This window comes from Podarcis melisellensis (genome assembly GCF_964234715.1).
Source record: "Podarcis melisellensis genome assembly, chromosome: 1".
NCBI classification, from domain to species: Eukaryota; Metazoa; Chordata; class Lepidosauria; order Squamata; family Lacertidae; genus Podarcis; species Podarcis melisellensis.
Window position 1 is genome coordinate 40,889,682 of NC_138528.1, and position 20,787 is coordinate 40,910,468.

General features: G+C 43.8%; 1 long non-coding RNA gene across 1 annotated transcript; it reads right to left on the bottom strand.

The window, feature by feature from the left end:
- Positions 1 to 249: 249 nt before the first annotated feature.
- Positions 250 to 6,190, bottom strand: LOC309367255. Its single transcript, XR_014166958.1, has 3 exons — positions 6,124 to 6,190; positions 3,448 to 3,511; positions 250 to 380 (listed from the first exon to the last, which is right to left on the bottom strand). It is a non-coding gene; the product is annotated as an uncharacterized lncRNA (long non-coding RNA).
- Positions 6,191 to 20,787: the final 14,597 nt, after the last annotated feature.

The following is a 20,787-nucleotide window of genomic DNA, read 5'->3' on the forward strand; positions in this document are numbered from 1 at the left end:
AGGGAATAATCTCCCCGTTAACTTTTAAACATAGGCAATACCTCCTCAGTCACACACCTAGGTTTGAAGTGATAGTGGCATAGCTGTCAACTTTTCCCTTTTCTTGCGAGGAATCCTATTCAGAATAAGGGAATTTCCCTTTAAAAATGGGAATCGTTGACAGCTATGGATGGTGGTGACAGAAAGGTACATCAGAAACTTAGTACTGTTTTTAAAGAAAAGAACAGTAGATTCATTTATTTATTTTTGAAAAGTTGCCAGCCCATTATAATAAGCATACAGTGCTTGCATGCTCTTTGCCTTATTCACATATTTGAGATCAGCTGACAGCTGCTCCAGTTGCACTCTGAGGAACATGGTTTATTTCTTGATGCTGCCAGCTGGAATAAAATGGAGAAGATGTAATTTTTTAATTAATTAACTTCAGAACACTGAGGAGCCTTGAGACACATTGCAAGTGATGGGAAATCCACAACATTCTCACTGTAAGACCTATGTGAGCATGTTTCTTTAACACAGAGAGTACAAGCATCAGTGCTCACATGCAAGGGATTCCTAGTGGGCTTGATATAATTTAAATAGAAATACAGTGCATATCACCATCATGGTAAAGAATATGACCAAGTGACTTCTGCGCCTGCTCAGTCTGTGGCTCAGATGCTAACCACTGATGGACAACTTCAAGGTCCCTGCTCTCTTGCAGTTCTTTATCTTAAATTAGACTTGGAATGAAAGACTTTCAAACAGAACACTGTCTTTGGACAGTCCTTTACAAAAGAGGACGCCTTACTGTACAGTAGGCAAAACAAGACTGCCATAATTCATCAAGGAGTTGGACCAAATGACCTCCAAGGTCCAACTTTAAAATTGTATTATCATAGAAGCTCTTTCCTCCTCCTTGTTCATGCATTTGGAGATAAGTGTGTGCGTGTGTGCGTGTGCGCGCACACACACACAGTTTATCTATGTGTGTATAAAATATAAACTGCAGACTCTAAAACATTTAACAATGGAAAATAGGGACACACGTGTTTCTGTTTTTATACTGTATTTTTATGCTGTGAACCCCCCTGAGATCTGTGGACAAAGAGCGGTATACAAATTAAATAAATAAATAATATTTGTAACACCTAATCTTAGCCATGGATACTACTTGACTACTTCCATTTCCGTTTTTCACATGCTGCAAACTCAATTGCTCTGTATTCTGTATTCTGGTTTTCAGAAACTGAGTGTGTTCATAAACTGACCATGACCATCTCCTAAGACTATTCATACAATGTTCAATCCCATGCAGTTCTTAAGCTATGCTGGAAGCAGGGGTACTGAATTGCCCCCCACATTGAGGGTGCCCGTGACCCATCCAACCCCCACCCAACAGGCCAGCGCTCGTCCGTTGTGCGGGCAGGGGCACAGAGGGTGAAAATCACCTTCCATGTGTCCTGCCCCCGCCTGCTGTGCCAGAGCTTGCCTGGGGAGGTGACCCCCTCAATATTAGGAGGGCTAGGCCCCCTGCCAAGAAAAATTGAGGAGGCCAAAGCCCCTTCCACCCCCTCTAGTTGGCACCCCTGGTTGAAAGAGAAGGGCTTACTAGAGCACTGGAAGGAATGAAGAGCAGGACTCAAGACTCTGAGCAAGTGTGGAGCAACCCAAATAGTTCAGCTGGTAAGGATAGCTGCTATTTCTGTCCTTAGCCAGGACGACATAGCTGCCTGCAAAGAGGTGGGGGAAGGAGGGAGAAGCAACCGGCAGTTGCAAAATCTTTGCATTCAATAAACTTGTAGCTTTCGTTTATCCCAGCCATGTGATATTCCTCCTTGGTTTCAGAGCCAACATCCCTTTCCACATTTATTTTGGTCCCCAGTGTGTTGTGATGGTAATGACAAGAATATGTGCATATCGCTTGAGCTCCAAAGTTAAATTAAAAGTGAAGCATGCTTTGGAACCATATGAGTTTGACGGAAAACTGAGGATGACTTGTAAACATAGGAAATGTCTTGGGAAATTCAGATCAAATTTCAGAAACAAATCTACATGTTTGAGAAACAATTGACAATAACTCTTGTTATTGCTACTGCCAAGATCCAAATCTGAAGGCTCAGCATGCTTTGGAGTTTAAATGCTGGGCCAGCTCACAATGTAAGCACCCAAACCCATATAGGAGAAGTGGCAGAAATCCATTGATTCCCTGCTGGCGGAAGGGAGTTCTCTAGTATTTGTTGAGGTGGCAAGAAGCCAAGCAGGGCTTGAACTATAGAAACGGCATCAATCCAGAAACGTATTTACTGCAAATATTTTATCCTGTTTTCACACTTTTCAGAGAGTTCTCTCATTCTGCAAACACCATTACTGCATTACAAAATATTTACATCTTTTCAGCTTTAAATCTATTGATCCTTATGTTGAAGGTAAGAATACAGTGGTACCTCGGGTTACATACGTTTCAGGTTACATACACTTCAGGTTACAGACTCCGCTAACCCAGAAATAGTAACTCGGGTTAAGAACTTTGCTTCAGGATGAGAACAGAAATTGTGCTCCGGTGGTGCAGCAGCAGCAGCGGGAGGCCCCATTAGCTAAAGTGGTGCTTCAGGTTAAGAACGGACCTCCAGAACGAATTAAGTACTTAACCCGAGGTACCACTTTATCTACATGGGAATTTGGCTGCAACCCTATATTGGCAAGAAGGGCCAGGCGTATAATTTAGTGCTGCTGCTAGATCTGCCTTTACTCTGACGTATTCAGGTAGCAGCTGTCGCAAGAACCCCCAACATTTCTATGAGTTGATGACTACTTTTACTCAGCTGCATCTGGTGTGTCATGGGATGGAAAATGGCCCTTCCATGCGCTCTGGTTTCTGTCCAGATGTCCTGTTGCACCAGAAGCGGTTTAGTCATGCTGGCCACAGGACCTGGAAAGCTGTCTGTGGACAAATGCCGGCTCCCTCAGCCTGAAAGATAAACGGCATTTCCGTGCGCTGCTCTGGTTCACCAGAAGTGGCTTAGTCATGCTGGCCACATGACCCGGAAGCTGTATGCCGGCTCCCTTGGCAAATAAAGCAAGATGAGCGCCGTAACCCCAGAGTCGGCCACAACTGGACCCAATGGTCAGGGGTCCCTTTACCTTTACTAGTTTACCTAATATAATGCATTTGTGTATGCCATTTCACTAAAATCTGCATTCTTATGCAGTCTTCCCCCTAATATAACCACTGATTGGGTTGTTAAACTGCATCACATAATTTGGAGAAGTGTGAATATCAAAGCATTTCAGTTTGTAGATTGCTTTGGGGAAGTGTGAATTAGGTAGATTCAATCAATACGTGGATGAAACCAGATTTCTCCTCCATCTGTGCCCCTGACTAGTATGTGTTGGGTTGCTCTGTTCATGACTTGGATGGAACAATAAAGAATATGTTCATTAAATATGTGTTGAAGTTAAACATACGTGAAAAGAAGAAACCATACAAGTTCATATTGGCAAGACTGAAGCTGAGCGGCAACAGTGGACCCTAAAGAAATAAAATAAAGTCCATATATATATATTAATATGAGAAAGGGGAAAACCCTCTAAATACAAAAAGGGGAATTCTGGCCAGGCTGTGTAACTGCTGAGAGAGACAGGGGAGTTTATATTGGATCACGGTCAACTATTAGTAAACAATGTGATGTCACTGACCTTAAAAATCCATATTTGGGTTGCATTAACAGAAGTATGATATGTCAGCTAATATGTCAGCTGTGCAGCATTGTTTAGCCTGAGGCTCAGAGCCAATCTCTATACCACTTTGCAGGAGACTGAGACGCAGGCTGCTTTTGAAAAAGCCCAGATAGAAATGACCTCATGGGAAGCCCATCATCTGCTCTGTTTGACACAAGCACAAACTGCTATCTGGCACGCCGTCACTCAGCCCACCTGAGAAAGATCTGACCATGTTACTGCAAATTTCAACCTGTCCATCCAGGACAATTAGCGTTTTTTTATTTTATTTTTAAATTACTAGTTTTCTATGAGCATAGTTCTGACTTGGTTTAAAATGGTAAGCTGGGTGAATTTTTTCATGTGAATTGGACTTTAGTGTTATTCCCCAATTTGGCCATGATAATTTTAAGGGATGATATATAAATCATAGAATCATAGAATTGTAGAGAGTCATTTAGTCAACCCCTGCAATGCAGGGATCTTTTGCCCAATGTGGGGCTCAAACCCACAACCCTGAGATTAAGAATATCATGCTCTACTGACTGAGCTATCCACAGGATCCTCTCCCTAATTTATGATATATGGGGGGTTGATATCAGTAATTTGAAGTATAAAGAAAAAAAACATTGCAGCACTCGAAAGACTAAGACATTTGTTACAGGCCCTCCAAGGTGTCCCTGTTTTCCAGAGATGTCCCTGATTTAGATAAGCCGTCTCAGTTCCTGATCTGATCCCAGAATATCCCACTTTTCCTTAGGATGTCCCTACTTTCATTGGAGAAATGTTGGAGGGTATGTTGTTATGGCATAAATAGACCTGAGTCCATGAAAGCTTATGGCATAATCAATATATTAGGCTTGCATATTGGAACAGCAACTTATGAAAGTTCATGGAAGGACCATTTCCCCATCCTCTCTTACCCTTACAATCCCTCGTGCCCCATCCCATCTTCTTCATGAAGGCCCTACAACCCTCCAGAGAGGCTTTTCTGGGATTGGGGGTGGCTGTGGGTGAGGAAGGGACAGGGAACATTCCTTCGTTGTTTTGTGGAAGAATGCCATGTCTTAGTTTGATGGAAACTGAGGTCATTACGTGTTCCCTAATTGGTCAAGGTTCCGCTTTCCAGAAAAACCTGACCCACAGTAGGAAAAACAGTGGCATGCCTCTTTGATATTGACTGCTAACGCTAAGACCTACAGGAGAGTTTCCAGGAACATTGTTGTTTTTCTACAGAGTACAATCTGCAAATATTTCAAATGAAGATATTTATTAATAGCTGATAAGTCAGACTGAGTGCCCAGATACTTATTGTTTTTATTGCCTTTGTTTCCTGATGCCTACTTTTGGTTATATAGTCCAAGGCAAAAAGTTTAGTAAAATTTTCAGGAAGCAGAAATCACTTTCCTCTCTAAGCTGAGTTTTCAATAGTTTTCAATTCTTTCCACCCCTTTCTTCCTATCTCTACAGTCACTCCTCTGTAGTCTGCATGAAAATATTTTTTCTGTGTCACAGCCTTTGGATAGACCATTGCCACTTTCAAAAGCACCAGAAGTATGTAAAGATTTGACTGTCAATATTACTGATCAAGGATTTGTTTCATTTTTCTGTATAGCTTTATTTTTTTTAAAAAAAAAATCACTACCCTTCTCTTCTTTTAGCAGAGACAGGCTGAATCAAAAGCTCTTCTGTGGGCACAAGGGCACCAACTGGATTCTACCCAATTAGAACATAAAAGGGGCATTGCAACCTGTTTCTCAGTGACCAGACAGCTGCTATTGAGAAGCTCACAAGAAGAGCTTAAAGTCAACAGCCTCCTCGTCTACTGATATGAAATGATATCTTGCTGCTGAATATGGAGATTCCATTTAACCATCATGAGTAACAGCCATCAATGGACTTTTTCTCAGTAGATTTCCATTTTATGACATATTTAATGTAATATCTGTTGAGGAAATGATAATGAAGAAAGCCAGAACAAAAGATGATCTGCATGCAGAAGGTTCTAGATTCAATTTCTGGAATCTCCTAGTATTACTGAGATAGACTCCCTGCCTGAAACCTTGGTGAGCCTCTGCCACTCATTGTAGACAAAACTGGATTAAATGGACCAAAGGTTTAACTTGGTATAAGGTAGCTTTCTGTGTCTATAGCTGATGAACCGTGAAGAGAGAGAATTTGGGTTCTAGATTATGCTAGGAAATAAGAACTTCTATACTTGCAGTGCAGCACAGAAAAACTATCTTCCCCACAATGCTTAACGCCACTCTTTCTGCCACCTCCAAACCTTGCTATTTCATCATTCATTCTTAACACTGCCATTTCTCCCAACACTGCATGTGGTTCAACAGTGTCTGAGTGTGCTTGTGCGCCAAGTGTACAGTGCCAAGTGTGCCCTCTCTTTCCCCCTACTCCTAGCCAAACCTGTTGTTCACTGCCTTGCACTCTGCTCCGAGCTTGGCTTCGCTTCACTAGCCACCATGTGCAACAGCCACAGCCAGTAAGAAATGATTGACAGCAAACTGTAGGGTCTAGGAATCCATGGCACACTGAGAAGGTGATAATGTCTGCATGAGGCAGGAAGCGTTCAAGTGTGCGCTTTTGCAGTAAGGCAAGAGAGAGGAGATAATGGCAAAGCAAGCACATGGCGCGCGAACATGCACAAGAGGAATCCTATCTGGGCTTAGGCCTGACTCATGTCAACTTCAAGTGCTGTACTTGGCAACTGGCTTAGCAGTGGCAGCTGTTAACAGTCAAGAGCTGCCAAATGTGGGGGCAGGAAGAAGGCAATCATGCACACCCGCTTCACTATGTAATGTAAGGGGCAGGATGGTCCTTGAGTGTTGGCTCCGTTTTTTCTTCCTCCCCAAGCAGAATTCTCAGTTAGTAGTTCCAACTTCTCCCCACCTGCATCTCCAGCTCCCTAGTTATCAATATGCAGATGACGCCAAGTTCTATCCCTCTGTACCCTCTGAGTCAAGTGAAGTTGTGCCAGTGTTGACCTGATGTCTGGAGGCAGTAATGGGTTGGGTGAAGGCCAGTAAACTCAAGTTGAATCTTGACAAGACAGAGGTGTCGGTGGTAGGTGCTTCCTATGTCAAGAAAGTAGGTAGGTAATCGGTTCTAGAAGACGTTGGATTCACCTTGAAGGAGCAGGTGCATTTTCTGGGAGTGATCCTTAATTCGAAACTCACACTGGAGGCCCAGATGGCCTCAGTGATAAACATTGCATATGCTCAGCAATTGGATGGTTTGCTAGCTGCATACATTCCTGGTCCAGACTAGCCAGGTCACTGTTATTCCTATCCTGGTAACCTCCTGATTAGATTACTGCAATGTGCTCTGTGTGGTGCCGCCCTTGAAGACCACCCAGAAGCTTCAGCTGGTGCAAAATTCTGTATGGTATCCCAAACTGAAACAATATTTCACCAGTTACTTGGGAATTGCACTGACTGCCTATACACTGTTGGGCCCAGTTCAAAGTTTTGACTATGTTCTGCACTGGGGCTTGAGATAAGTGGGGATGCTCTAGGTATGCCACTGCCACTGCCTGCTCCCCAGTTGGTGGTGTTATTGAGCAGAGTCTTCTCCTAGTCTTACTCTGAATGGAATTCCCTCCTGCTGATATTTGTGACATGGTACTTTGTAGTTTTAATTATTAGCATAGAATCACTAGCAGAACTCCCAAACAGTGTATTATAATTTGAATCCTGCATTGCAAGGAGTTAGCCTAGATTTCTTCCAACTACAATAATTCTACAATTCTATGATCATTATGAAATTAATGGTTTCACCTGCCTTTCTTACTTCTGCTCATAGCAAATGGTATCAGTCAAAAGCTTGGTGAACTGATGCAAATATTGCAAATCTTCAGCCAGTTATACCAGGCTGGACAAATATTTCACAGGAAGTCCTGCCAAAATCATCCAGTCCCCAGTGGAGGAAAATAACGGGAGAATTCTGAATGACTCAAAATGACAGGTGGGGAAAAGAGCAATGGTTGTGGTTTAATTGCTGCATTCATTGTACAGGAAAGTTTCCAGTGCCAATGAACACACATTCTCTTTGTGGTAATTTCTCCAATCAAGCATTCTGTTGTTAGCTGTTAATTTCTACAAGCTTTTATGCTAGAGGCCCTGCTGAGTCTTTCACAATGTGGGGAATAATAGCTTTCTTTTGTCATTAGCAGTGTGAGATGGAAGAACCATTTTATTCAGCTCTAAAGGTTTCCTTCTATTAATTTCAGTAGGAGCTGGATCATGGCCTTATTCCAGGTTCAAAGATCAATAACAGTTGCCTTAGTTGGCATGATATAGTATCTACCTGCCCATAAGGGAATCCGTTTCGGGAGAAGGTTTAAACCAGTGGTGGATAGCCAATGTGGTTCCGTTCAGATGTTGTTTAATGCATAATTACTTTAATGTATAATTTAACTCTTTGTATCTTAAGAACTCTGAATAGTTCTATGTTCAGAAAATACCTTGACATTTCCCTGACCTCATCTTTTGTACAAATCTGAGTAGTGGAAAGTCCTGCCTATAAACAAGTTGTGAGTTTTATATATTACTCTTTGAATCGCACACACGGTAAAGTTCACCCTCATTCTTAGCTTTGGCTACAATGGAGAAAAAGTCTGAGGACTATTTGAGGATATCCCTAGAGTGAAGTAAGAATGTTTAGCACTGTCTGGCCTTTGAGTCATGCAATGTTTTGGTACTTTCCGTCCTAGCATATATGACTAGTAGCTTTTGAAGCAGCTATCTGATGCTATGTTGTTTATAACCTGGAAGCTACTCCAGATCCTTCCATTACCAAAGCTTCTAGGAAACAGTTCAATAGTTTTAGAGCTATGAAAGCTTACTGCAGATTAATTTTTTAGTGCCACATTGGACAGCTATTTCGTGCAGTCATTCCACCACAAATACAATCTATCCACGCTCTTGATTTCACAGCCTCTGCTAGCTGTCTGCATTGCCAGTCACATTAGGGAAGAGAGGCTGGTGGAGCTGATCCAAATAGCAGCCGTCTTCCAGGAACATATTAGTCCAGACAGAGCTGCCTTACCTCAACAGCAAAAGAATTCTGATAAGATGAGGCTTGGTCAGTAACAGTTTACTTTTCATGAGGCACAAATGTATGAATCAGAGGTTACGTCTCCACACCTCCATAATGAGAGCTAAGCAAAACCCATCTGTTTTGGCACAAGGAGATGTTACACAGAACCTCATTGTAGGTGTGAGAAACCATTGTAGCATTTTAGGAGCCAAGCCAAGAGCCGTACAGATCATGTGGCACTAATTCGCTTTTCCTTCTCTGCCATTCTCAGGCCATTAAGTCTAGAACACTAAAGCCCTGTTCAAGCATTATTGCCTGAACAGGAAATATCAATCCATATAGGGGGCGCATACAAGGGCTCTGCCTCCAAGATTCCTGTCCCCTGACACTTAGTACCAGACCTTCTCATGTTGAGCAAGGAAGGGCTGAGGGAGACATGAGTAAGGATTCCCACTAAATCGGAGCCCCTGATCACATGGTGGCTTCTACATACAGTACATTCAAGCAAGCAGAGAGGGTAGGGTTGACCCACATGAAGACATTGGGGGTATCAGGCCTCCAACACATAAGGAGGCATCTTGTTCAGGCATTGTACCTTAGTAGGACTTAACACCACAGACCCGAATCTTCCTGGGGTCCTGGTGATAATGGAGAACCAATCCCGCACCACTGCCTGATAGAACAAGCCAAGATCTGCTACATTCTTTTGTTCTGGGCAGCTCATCATTGATGCGTGATTTTATCTTGTAAACCGCCCCAAGGGCTGCGGGAATAGGGTGGTATACAAATTGAATAAATAAATAAAATGAGAAGGCAGCCAGTGACAATGCACTTTTGGACTACTGGCGGTGCAGTGAGCCAGTTGCTGCCTCTGCTTCAGTTGACTGTACTGGGCCTAGTCACTGGACGGGTGCAGTGCCACCACTGGACAACTGCCTCACTTACTTGCAAGTCTCAAGTTGCATTAGCAGACCGGGCAGTACTGCAAGAAGAATCAATTGAAATAACCACCGGCGGCCACATGGATCTTGGGTTAAGGCAGTGGCGTAGCGTGGGGGGTGCAGGGGGGCCGGCCGCACTGGGCACAACATCTGGGGGTTAGGGTTAGGGGGTGCAAATCCACGGGTTAGGGGGCGCAAATTACTTGCCTTGCCCCGGATGCTGACAACCCACGCTACGCCACTGGGTGAAGGGCACACTGTGCCACTAAACAGCATATGCCCTTAATCTCCCATGGTTCCTACTCTCTTCCACCAGCTGTGGGAAGCCAGATCTTGCCAGCACTTGAGTGCCTGACTACAGGACAAGAAGAAGGTTGCTATTATTAAAGTATGACACTTTGTACTGAAGGAAGAGCCTTATAAATATGTGAAATTGTGACCACATTCAAATCCTGACCATGTTCTAAAACAGAGTAAGACAAATGCATGTTTATCTTTGTTTACATGTAAGCAAGAAGAGCCTGCAGCTTTTATTAACCCTCCTCTTCACAAAAAAGAGACACTTTGCTTTGTTGTTGGCACTCTTCTCTGGCTGCTGCAAAGGTCCCTATCAGTGTTTTCCAGAGTTGCTAATTGCAGCTTCCAAAAGTTATCTCCAGGGCTGCTTCACACAGAGTTCATCCGTGTTTTTACAAAACAAGCATTTAGTGAGAGGAAAACACACCAGCGCAAGAAGGAAGCATGAATTGTATTGCCCCCATCCATTTCCTACCATTTGGGCACTGCAGTGATAAACACGGCTGCTGCATAGCACAAGCTGATTATGAGTCACAGTCACCATGTCAAATACTTTGAAATTATTGCCCGCAAACACCCAAGAAAGCATGCAACTACTAGATTACAACTGTAAACCAGAAATAGAAGGGCTGTTAAAATAGAGTTTCAGACTGCTTAGTGTAGAACATCTCAAATATTTAAGCAGTAATAAATTGGCTCTAGTTCAGCTCCTTTCACTATGCACCAAGGAATGTTTGTGGTATTAAGATTATATTGGTGGAAATAATCTTTGTGCTGTTGTGATAATCACAGTTAAAAACAACTTGCAAATGCAGCTTCATTGAGCATACGAAATAAAGGGCTCAATTGCAGCTGAGATTCTGTAGCTCCAGTTGTTGATTTTTCTTAGTTCTGTAAAATTTATAAAATATTTGGAGTCATGAAGGCTCCTCTTACATTTCTGCAGTAGATTTGCTATGTTACTTGCATAGAAAATGCACTGAAAATAGGGTGGCTATACAGTCCTCTCTTTGTCTGGTCCAAGCCTAGTTTTAAGATAAAGGTGTTACCCCAAGTAAGGAGAACAGGGGCTTTGAAGATGCCCATCCACATTCAGTACCTGGACAGCAGACTGAGGGACAGAGGTCACCTGGTCCCAGTCTTCCCCACTATTTAAATTATAGCAATTATTACTGACACTTGCAGATATAAATAAGCATATGTAAATTTTACATAAACCTGTGTCCTCAACTGCCCTCCTTTTTGGTGGTACATGTCCTTTTTGGGGGATGATGCAAAAGTGGCTAATTTAGAACCCTTTATATCTCCTTATTTTTTGACCTTTCAAGAACCTGACCAGGGAATGGTCTTATCTGTTGCCCCCAAGAATCTTAACTTGGCAATGATGCCACCTTAAAAAATTCCTCAGTTTGAGGAGTTGAATAATTCTAAGAATACAGTGGTGCCTCGCAAGACGAAATTAATTCGTTCCGCAAGTCTCTTCGTCTTGCGGTTTTTTCGTCTTGCGATGCACGGTTTCCCATAGGAATGCATTGAAAATCAATTAATGCGTTCCTAGGGAAACCGCCTTCAGACCAGGTCCGGGGACAGTCTGTCCCCCGACCTCTTCTGAAGGCTGGGGGGGGGGACAAGGGCTTTTCTTCCCACTGCCAGCCTTCAGAAGGCTGTTCTGAAGGCTGGCGGTGGGAAGAAAAGCCCTTCTTCCCACCTCCCGCCCCGCAAGCTCCGGGGACAGGAGGGCTTTGCTGCCGACCGCCAGCATTTTAAAAGCCCCTGCTGTCCCGGGGCGATTTTAAAATGCTGGCAGGCGGGAGCGAAGTCTCCGCTGCCCCGAGGAGATTTTAAAATGCTGGGGGTCGGCAGCGAACGCTTCGCTCCCGTCCGCCAGCATTTTAAGATCGCCCGGGGCAGCGGAGAAGTCTCCGCTGTCCCGGGAAGGCAGGCGGGGGGAGCAAAGACTTTTGCCCCCGCCTGCCTTCAGAAGAGGTCCAGGACCTCGTTCCGATGCCCGGCGGCGGGGTGAGAGGTTCCCGCCCCCCCCGCCCCGCTTCGGAGCAGCGTTCCGAAGCGGGGCGGCTGGGGCAGGTGTTCCCGCCCCCCCGCCCCGCTTCGGAGCAGCGTTCCGAAGCGGGGCGGCTGGGGTAGGTGTTCCCGCCCCCCCGCCCCGCTTCGGAGCAGCGTTCCGAAGCGGGGCGGCTGGGGCAGGTGTTCCCGCCCCCCCGCCCCGCTTCGGAGCAGCGTTCCGAAGCGGGGCGGCTGGGGCAGGTGTTCCCGCCCCCCCCGCCCCGCTTCGGAGCAGCGTTCCGAAGCGGGGCGGCTGGGGCAGGTGTTCCCGCCCCCCCGCCCCGCTTCGGAGCAGCGTTCCGAAGCGGGGCGGCTGGGGCAGGTGTTCCCGCCCCCCGCCCCGCTTCGGAGCAGCGTTCCGAAGCGGGGCGGCTGGGGTAGGTGTTCCCGCCCCCCCCGCCCCGCTTCGGAGCAGCGTTCCGAAGCCGGGCGGTGGGGGCAGGTGTTCCCGCCCCCCGCCCCGCTTCGGAGCAGCGTTCCGAAGCCGGGCGGTGGGGGCAGGTGTTCCCTCCCCCCCGCCCGGCTTCGGAGCACCGGGAGAAGCGATCTCCCCGCAGCCCCTTGCTTCAAAAGAGGTCCGGGGGCAGCGGGGAAGAAGCGCTGCGCTTCCCGCTGCCCCCGGACCTCTTTTGAAGCAAGGGGCTGCGGGGAGATCGCTTTTCCCCGCAAACCCTTGCTTCAAAAGAGGTCCGGGGGCAGCGCGAAGCGCTTCCCGCTGTCCCCGGACCTCTTTTGAAGCAAGGGGCGGTGGGGAGAAGCGATCTCCCCGCAGCCCCTTGCTTCAAAAGAGGTCCGGGGGCAGCGGGAAGCGCTTCCCGCTGTCCCCGGACCTGGGGCTGCGGGGAGAAGATCGCTTCTCCCCGCCGCCCCTTGCTTCAAAAGAGAAGACCCGCTGTCCCCTGGGCAAGCTTCGTTTTGCGAAGCAAGCCCATAGGGAAATTCGTCTTGCGAGGCAACTCGAAAACGAAAAAACCTTTTGTTTTGCGAGTTTTTCGTCTCGCGAGGCGTTCGTCTTGCGGGGTACCACTGTAACAACAATGCAGAACAGGCTGCTAATTACATGAATTGGAAAATCATTGGGCAAGCTGGAAGGCATAAACCCCTAAAACTCAGGGGAGTGAACTTGGAATAGGACACACTGTTGATTCTCAGCTGATCGTTTGCTTTATTTAGTTCATTAACAATCACCCTCAGAAAATAATCTATATTATATTATCACAACTCTGGAAGTCTGTCTGAGGCTCTTCTCTAGTTTCTGAGATGTCACCAGCAGATATTATTTATTTCACTTATGAATTGTTTTCTAGGCATAATAATAATAATAATAATTTTTATTTATATCCTGCCCTTCCACAGCCAAAGCCGGGATCAGAGCGGCTAACAACAGTAAAATAATACAACATAAAGCATCTTGAAGCAATCCAACAATAAACACACACACACACACACACACACAAACAACCATACACCAATTTCAAGTAAAAAGAAAAATCTAATATTCTCATGATGCTTAATTCTAAAATCTTGATATGTTGAAGATGCAGCTCATAGACGTTGTTGTTGTTGTTGTTGTTGTTGTTGTAAGCAGAGCATCCTGCTTTTCTTTGTAATGCAACAGGTCAGGCTACTGTTACCTGGCATGCAGCAGTATCACTGCACTGTGCCTCATTCAGCACATCATCTATAAGTTCTCTGCTATGACCCTTGCATCATGTGGAAATAAACCCAATTCTAGTTTACGAACCATGCCTATCTATTCTCTTCTGTTCTTCTTTGGAGATGAACATTTGTATATTGGCACTAGATGACTGTACACTTTGGCAGACCTAAGTGCCTCTAATGCTACTGCTTTCTTTCTGTGGAGAAGGGCAAAACTACTGGCCTAACTTCCCCTCTAGCCTAAGTGTTAGTATGATGTAATCATTGGATCATGGGTAGACATTTCATAGGTTCTTAAGAATGGAAGTCAAGCATAAGCTTTGTAGTCAGTTGTGAACATTCCACACACCTTGAAGAATTAATGGATACTGTGCCAAAGCAAAGTTGGAGGAGAGTGGATCATGTCAGTGAATTTAGGGTATGTTCTTCCTACTGCTGCTGCCACCAAGCAACTCCATTTTCCTTTACGGAGCCCATATCTTTCTCTGCCAGAAGTCTGCTGGCAGATACTTTCCAAATGAAACAGACAGACTGCAATTAAACACTTCTATGTGGCTGAACACAGTAATGTTATGAATACCCTGGGAAATATAAACAATCCGCAAATGGGAATCACTTCCATTACATGATTCAACAATATGAATGCTTTTCAAGCATACGATAATAAAAAAATCTATAAGATAACACAACCACACTTTTATCTCATTAAAATGATTTTATGAGAATACTGTGCTTCCGCCATACTTTTCTAAACTCGCTTCACTGAAGGGTGTAAAGATAACTTACTTTCTGTTGCTCGGCAGGGAACAGACTGCAGATCAGTGGTAGAGCATCTCCCAGATTCAGTCCCTGGCATCTAAAGGTAGGGCTGGGACTATATCCTGTCTGAAAATTGGCTGCTGCCAACCAGTAATGATGTAAGAAGGCATCCATTTCCATTCTGACTCATCTTCATTTCATGCAGCTCTGTTTCCATTCTGCTGCAGGCTGGCTTCCAAGAAAAACTATGATATTCAGCTTACTGGATGGCTAGCTGAAAGAAGAAAGTCTTCAGCAAACACTGAGAAGACAACAGAGATGACACCTGTTTGATATATACTAGGAGGGAGCTCCGAAGGGTAGGTGCTGCCCCACTAAAGGCCTGGTTCCAATGTTGTGTGGAATAGACCTCCTGATAAGAAAGTATCTGCAAGATGCCCTCTCCTGCAGACTGAAGTGATTGGTTGGTTATATAAGCTGCTGAGAGATTAAGGAGAATCAACAAGGTTGTCCTCTGTCATCTCTCACCTGGCACAGGTCAACCAAAGCAGTTTCAAACTCAAATTCAGACCCAAAACTGGATTGAAATGGGTCTAAATAATCATCCCAAAGTTGTTCGGCTACCTCTTTCTTGAGCACTTTGCCCAGGGAAGACGTATTAGTAACTAGGTGCCAGTTGTCAGGTGCTTCTGGGTCCAGTGACATCCTCTAAAGGAGAGAATGGGCCATTGTCTCCATCATGGCAGATGGCACTTCCCTCTCCTTCAACGAAACATTCTAAACTCAAAGGGCAAGGGTTGAAGAGGCATGTGGTGGTCCAAACCCCTGCAAGAAACCTGTCCTTGTTATCAGGATACAGTAATTGAAACAACCCCGGACCAGACAGTGCTCTGGACACTTCCATTAAACCTACCTGCAGTGTCTAATTCTGAACAAATCCAAGAATTTTTACCCTCAAATTGCCTAGCACACATCACAGCAGGCTACCAAGTATACCATCAACTCCTTTCATTGCGAAGACCCCCACAAGAGCTTTCACTTCTCAGAAAAGTTTTGCTGGATGGCTACTTGAGGATGCAACAGTGGTAGAGAAATAAGCCTTTATCACTGCACCACTGACACATTGCAGACAGAAAGATGTGCTTGCATCCATGTTCAGTCAAACTCATTCTGAGATGAGCACATCCTTCGTTCCACCCATTGCCATTCCTGGTTCATTGTCTGCATCTCCCCAGAGTGCCAGGGAGCCCCATGGAATGCTTCTTCTTTTCTTGCCACAGGAAAGTCTGGATTGCAGAGATGCCAAGTTTCAAAATGTTAAAATATTTCTTTCTTTTTTTTCATAGTTCACTTTAAAAAATGCCATCTGTTTTTCATAACACCACTAAAAATATTTTTCCACACTGCCCTGGTATGCTCCTTATGGAAATTACTATGGGATCCTTGGGAACTATGGACTGAGGTCACAGAAAAGGGAATGTTGCCATATTTATTATGTGTATTTAATAAAATGCTATATAAGTGCATTAAATATGTTCAAAAATATTTGACCCTGCTTCAGTCAAAATCATGAAGATAAGCAGGGGCTGTTTCACGCCTAAGCTTTCTTTTCTGAGAAATAATTTATTTACACGGTGGAAGCCCCTCAAATGAAGGGAGCTCGGGTGGGTGAATATGGGCGACATAGCTGTGGCCAGAGTGCAAGGTTTTGCAATTTTATTCTCCAACTATACTGGCTGAAGTACTTTTAGATTTGCTCTAAGTCCTCCATGCCAGTGTATTTTGAAGATACTACACCACTGGGGATTCCATGCAGGCAGACCACTAGCGCCATCTTTTGGAAACGCCCCCCCCCCCAACCAGACGTCAATTCTGCCTTTGAAATCCCGGTAATGGCCAGGAAATTCCAGACTTATGGCAACCCTAGGATATACTGGTGTCATTTCATGTTGGCTTAAATTCACAGCTGGCAGAGAGGCAAATATGAGTGCCACAGGGAACATATTAAGAAAGGAATGGGTTAATTCCAAACTAGAGCCCCAATCCAAATTCACCTCATGACTGTTTTGAATCAAAGAAAATGAGATTTGACCAGGAATCCCTGGTGCAAGTTCTGATGCAAGTTGCCCAAAAAAGGAAGGGGGAACAGAATTATCTTTGTTATTTAGGAAAATTCATTCTAGAACTCATTCTATCAACTATGCAATAAGATGTCTAACACAATCTTGGAAGTTTCCTTTTTAAACATGTTTTCTAGCTCTCTTCTCCCTCACCCTCACAATGGACATTTTTTCTTTGCAGGCTTAGAAATTAGAAGGAATATAGTTGCACACAGTTTCCATGGTCTAGAGAATGAAATCTCTGCAAGAGGTGTTTCTTCCATACATACTCTCCCGTCATAGGTGGCACCAGAAGGGGGGCAAGCACCTCCCCACACACAAACAAGGAGCTAACCAGCCCAGAGTTCAGGCTGTATGTGGGATTCCACAGCTTTTCAGAAATGAGAGGAGATTCAGTCTACAATATTACTCTTAGCAAGGCCATGAAAGGAAGGCTCCATAGTTCTTGGAGAGCATACAAGCAAGAAAACAAAAAATTGGAAAAGCACAGTCTGAATTGACCATTAACATTCCCAAATCATAGAGTAAATCTGTTTCTGCTATTTCTTTGTCATTGTTTCATTTTTACTCTTGGATCTGAATTGCCAGTTGCAGTTTTATCCTCTAGATCCTTGGAGACTTCAAGAATAAAAGAATAGAAGCGCTCTTCTAAAATTGTAAATAAACCCAGAAATAAAACTGTGAAACTTCTAAACTTCTATATCTTCTCCTATATTTAAGGTGTGATATATTTGCAAAAATGTATTTTACAAAATAATTCTAGACATTGTTTGGATCTAAACTGTGATGAAACTACACTTGTGAAATAAAAATAAATAGCAACTTCAAAACTTTCAAGAGTCTTCAAATGAGTCAAGTGAAATCTAGTCCAAATAAAGTCCACAAATTAACTGTTAACCACTAAATTTAAGAACTGTTGTTACATCACGAGGAACTCCCACAGTAAAGTTTACTTTTTATACACATTCCTGTCCCACCTAGCACCAAAGACAGAATAACATCTATGTTTGCATAATAGTGTTGCCCATGTATGGTGTGAACATTGGCTGTTCTGTCATGTCACAGTCCAAAGTATGCTCTTTGATGAAGCCTTGCAGAAAGAGATAGACATTCATTGCATAATGGTTACAAGGAAAGGTTAATAATAGATGGCTCTCATCAGTAGCTTTCCCCTTGGAATGCAAGGAATCCTCTCAGGATTGATGTGGAGGGATGTCAGACTATATGAGCAAGGCAACAACAACAGTATGAGTTACCTTACAGCAAAGAAGCATATATTTCTTTAACACAGAATGATAGCTTCTTGGCTTCATTTGTTTGTCAAAGCTCTTAACTCTCCTAAATGCACATGTTGGCATGTATGTATATTTATTTACAAGTTACATTTCTGTGGTGTCAGTCATTGGACAGTTAACGGCTGAAAGAGTGCTTGTGTTGAATTCTGAATTATTAAATTTCCTGAAATTTTATTTTGTAGACTGTGTGTGTTCTTAAAACTCATACGAGTTGAGCAAGAGCAGCAATGTATTGGGGCAGACAATGAACAGAGCATAGTGAAACATAGGGTGGGGTCTTTTTGCTTGCTTGTCCTCCTTCCCTCCCTTTGATAAAAAGGGGGATATTGGTGGGATGAGGGCTTTGGTGGGCCCTGGGGGGGGTGTTAGCTGGCTGCCTTGTGCTGAAGTGGGAGGTTTGGTACTCTGTGAAAATGAGGGGAGGGGTGTTTTTCAGTACAGTGGTGCCCCGCAAGACGAATGCCTCACAAGACGAAAAACCCGAAAAGACGAAACGGTTTTCCGTTTTTTGAGCTGCTTCGCAAGACGAATTTCCCTATGGGCTTGCTTCGCAAGACGAAAACGTCTTGCAAGTTTGTTTCCTTTTTCTTAACACCATTAATACAGTTGCAACTTGACTTTGAGGTGCAACTCATAGAACGCAGTGTACGTAGTAGCCTTTTTTGAGGTTTTTAAAGACTTTGGTGATTTTTGAAGCTTTTCTAAAACTTCTTTTGCAGCCATTTGGTAAGTTAAGCTTTTACTGTAAAACTTTTTTGGGGGGGCTGGATTTTGGGTTGGGGTGTTTGGAATTCAAGGACTTGGTGTTGGGGAGGGGTTTGCAAGAATCTGGAAGCTTGTGTTTTTTTTCCTGCATTTTTATGATTTTCTGTGACCACTGGGCCACTCTGCTGTTTTTTTTAAAAAAATCTGGATTTGAATTTCTGTGTGCTGGGTGGCTGGGGGAACAGTTGGGGAGGGGTTTGCAAGAATCTAGAAGCTTGTGTTTTTCCCCCTGCATTTTTATGATTTTCTGTGACCACTGGGCCACTCTGCTGTTTTTTTAAAAAAATCTGGATTTGAATTTCTGTGTGCTGGGTGGCTGGGGGAACAGTTGGGGAGGGGTTTGCAAGAATCTGGAAGCTTGTGTTTTTTTCCTGCATTTTTATGATTTTCTGTGACCATTGGGCCACTCTGCTGTTTTTTTAAAAAAAAATCTGGGTTTGAATTTTGAAATGCTCTTTACAGTATGTGTGACTTTAAAGAGCACTTAATAAACTCTTGTTGTACCAAATTTGGCTTTGTTTGGACTTTTTTTGACCATAGGAACGCATTAATTGATTTTCAATGCATTCCTATGGGATTTCGTGCTTCGCAAGACGAAAAATTCGCTAGACGAAAAAATTCGTGGAACGAATTAATTTCGTCTTGCGAGGCACCACTGTAAAGCAAATGTATGTCTACTCACAAGCAAGCCCTACTGAATTTAATGGGGCTTACTCCCAGGAAAGTAGAAGTAACTAGTCACATATGTGCCTTTAAAATGGGTTCAATGTTATAAATGAAATGTATATGCTTATTACGTATTTTTCGCTCTATAAGACGCACCAGACCACAAGACGCACCTAGTTTTTGGAGGAGGAAAACAAGAAAAAAAATATTCTGAATCTCAAAAGCCAGAACAGCAAGAGGGATCCCTGCGCAGTAAAAGCAGCAATACCTCCTACTGTTCTGGCTTCTGGGATAGCTGCGCAGCCTGCATTTGCTCCATAAGACGCACACACATTTCCCCTTATTTTTTAGGAGGGAAAAAGTGAGTCTTATAGAGCAAAAAATACCGTATATATATTTGACACAGTGTGTTGTGTGTAGTTTACCTCACTATGGAGCCATATCTTTTCCCATTGTCTGCTTCTGGTATATATGAGCCTGGACAGTGTTGGTTGATAATAGTCTACAAGTATCAACTTCTGCTTCAAGCCCCTCCCCGTCATGCTCAATAGTGCCTCTGTTTTCTACTGTGAAAAGTTGGAGGGGCTGCTTTCGGCAGTTCTACCTCACCTGAAAGTCTGTTCATGAGTTTTCTCATGACGACAATTGATGAAGGAATCTCCATAACATTATGGTGGACACAGAGAGTGCAGGCTTGCACCTCTGGATCATCTCTGTGGTGGATATTATCCATGGTCACTGGCATATACGATAAACAGAATGAGGGAAATAAACAAGAAAGCAAGTGGGGCACTTGACTGAAAACAAATGTTTTCACTGGACTAGAGGATAATAACTTTCTGTAATACATATAAAACATGAATCACTAAGTTCTTAAGTGGAGAAAGTTTATGAGAATGCAGTCAGATGATGGGAAGATCTTTTGAACTGAGCAATGCTTGGGAGCCCTTGCATTTTCCAAGCCACATTTTTTCCTACATTACAAATCTTGTTGAAAAGGTCTGTTTTTCCACAGGCAGAATCTTTCATTCTTCAGTACCATTTGCCAAATTGCAAGCTATGATATAATTAATCCCTAGGCTTGTAGTGATTTCTAACGGACACATTAGCCTACATTTGGTGAGCAGCTAGATTGCATAGTATGCCTGCATAGTATTTCCTCATGCCAGTCGTGTCCATTTTATTTACCTTGAGTAGTGAACTACTGAAACTTGCCCCCTGCCCCAATTTCTCAAAAAATGTCTTCCCCTGCAAAAGAGGCTACTACCTTTCTGCCTCTTTCTCAAGGTGCATTTTCTTTAGAACCTTGGCATATATGAGATTTAGCTTACTTTACCAACGTGAAGTGATGATAGGTGGCCTGTGGTTTTCCCCTCCTCATTAAACGTTTCTCCAGTGATTTGCAGCCCTGCCCTCCACTGACTGTTTGTGTTCCTGATATGAAAAAGCCTCATGAGAGAAGTTATC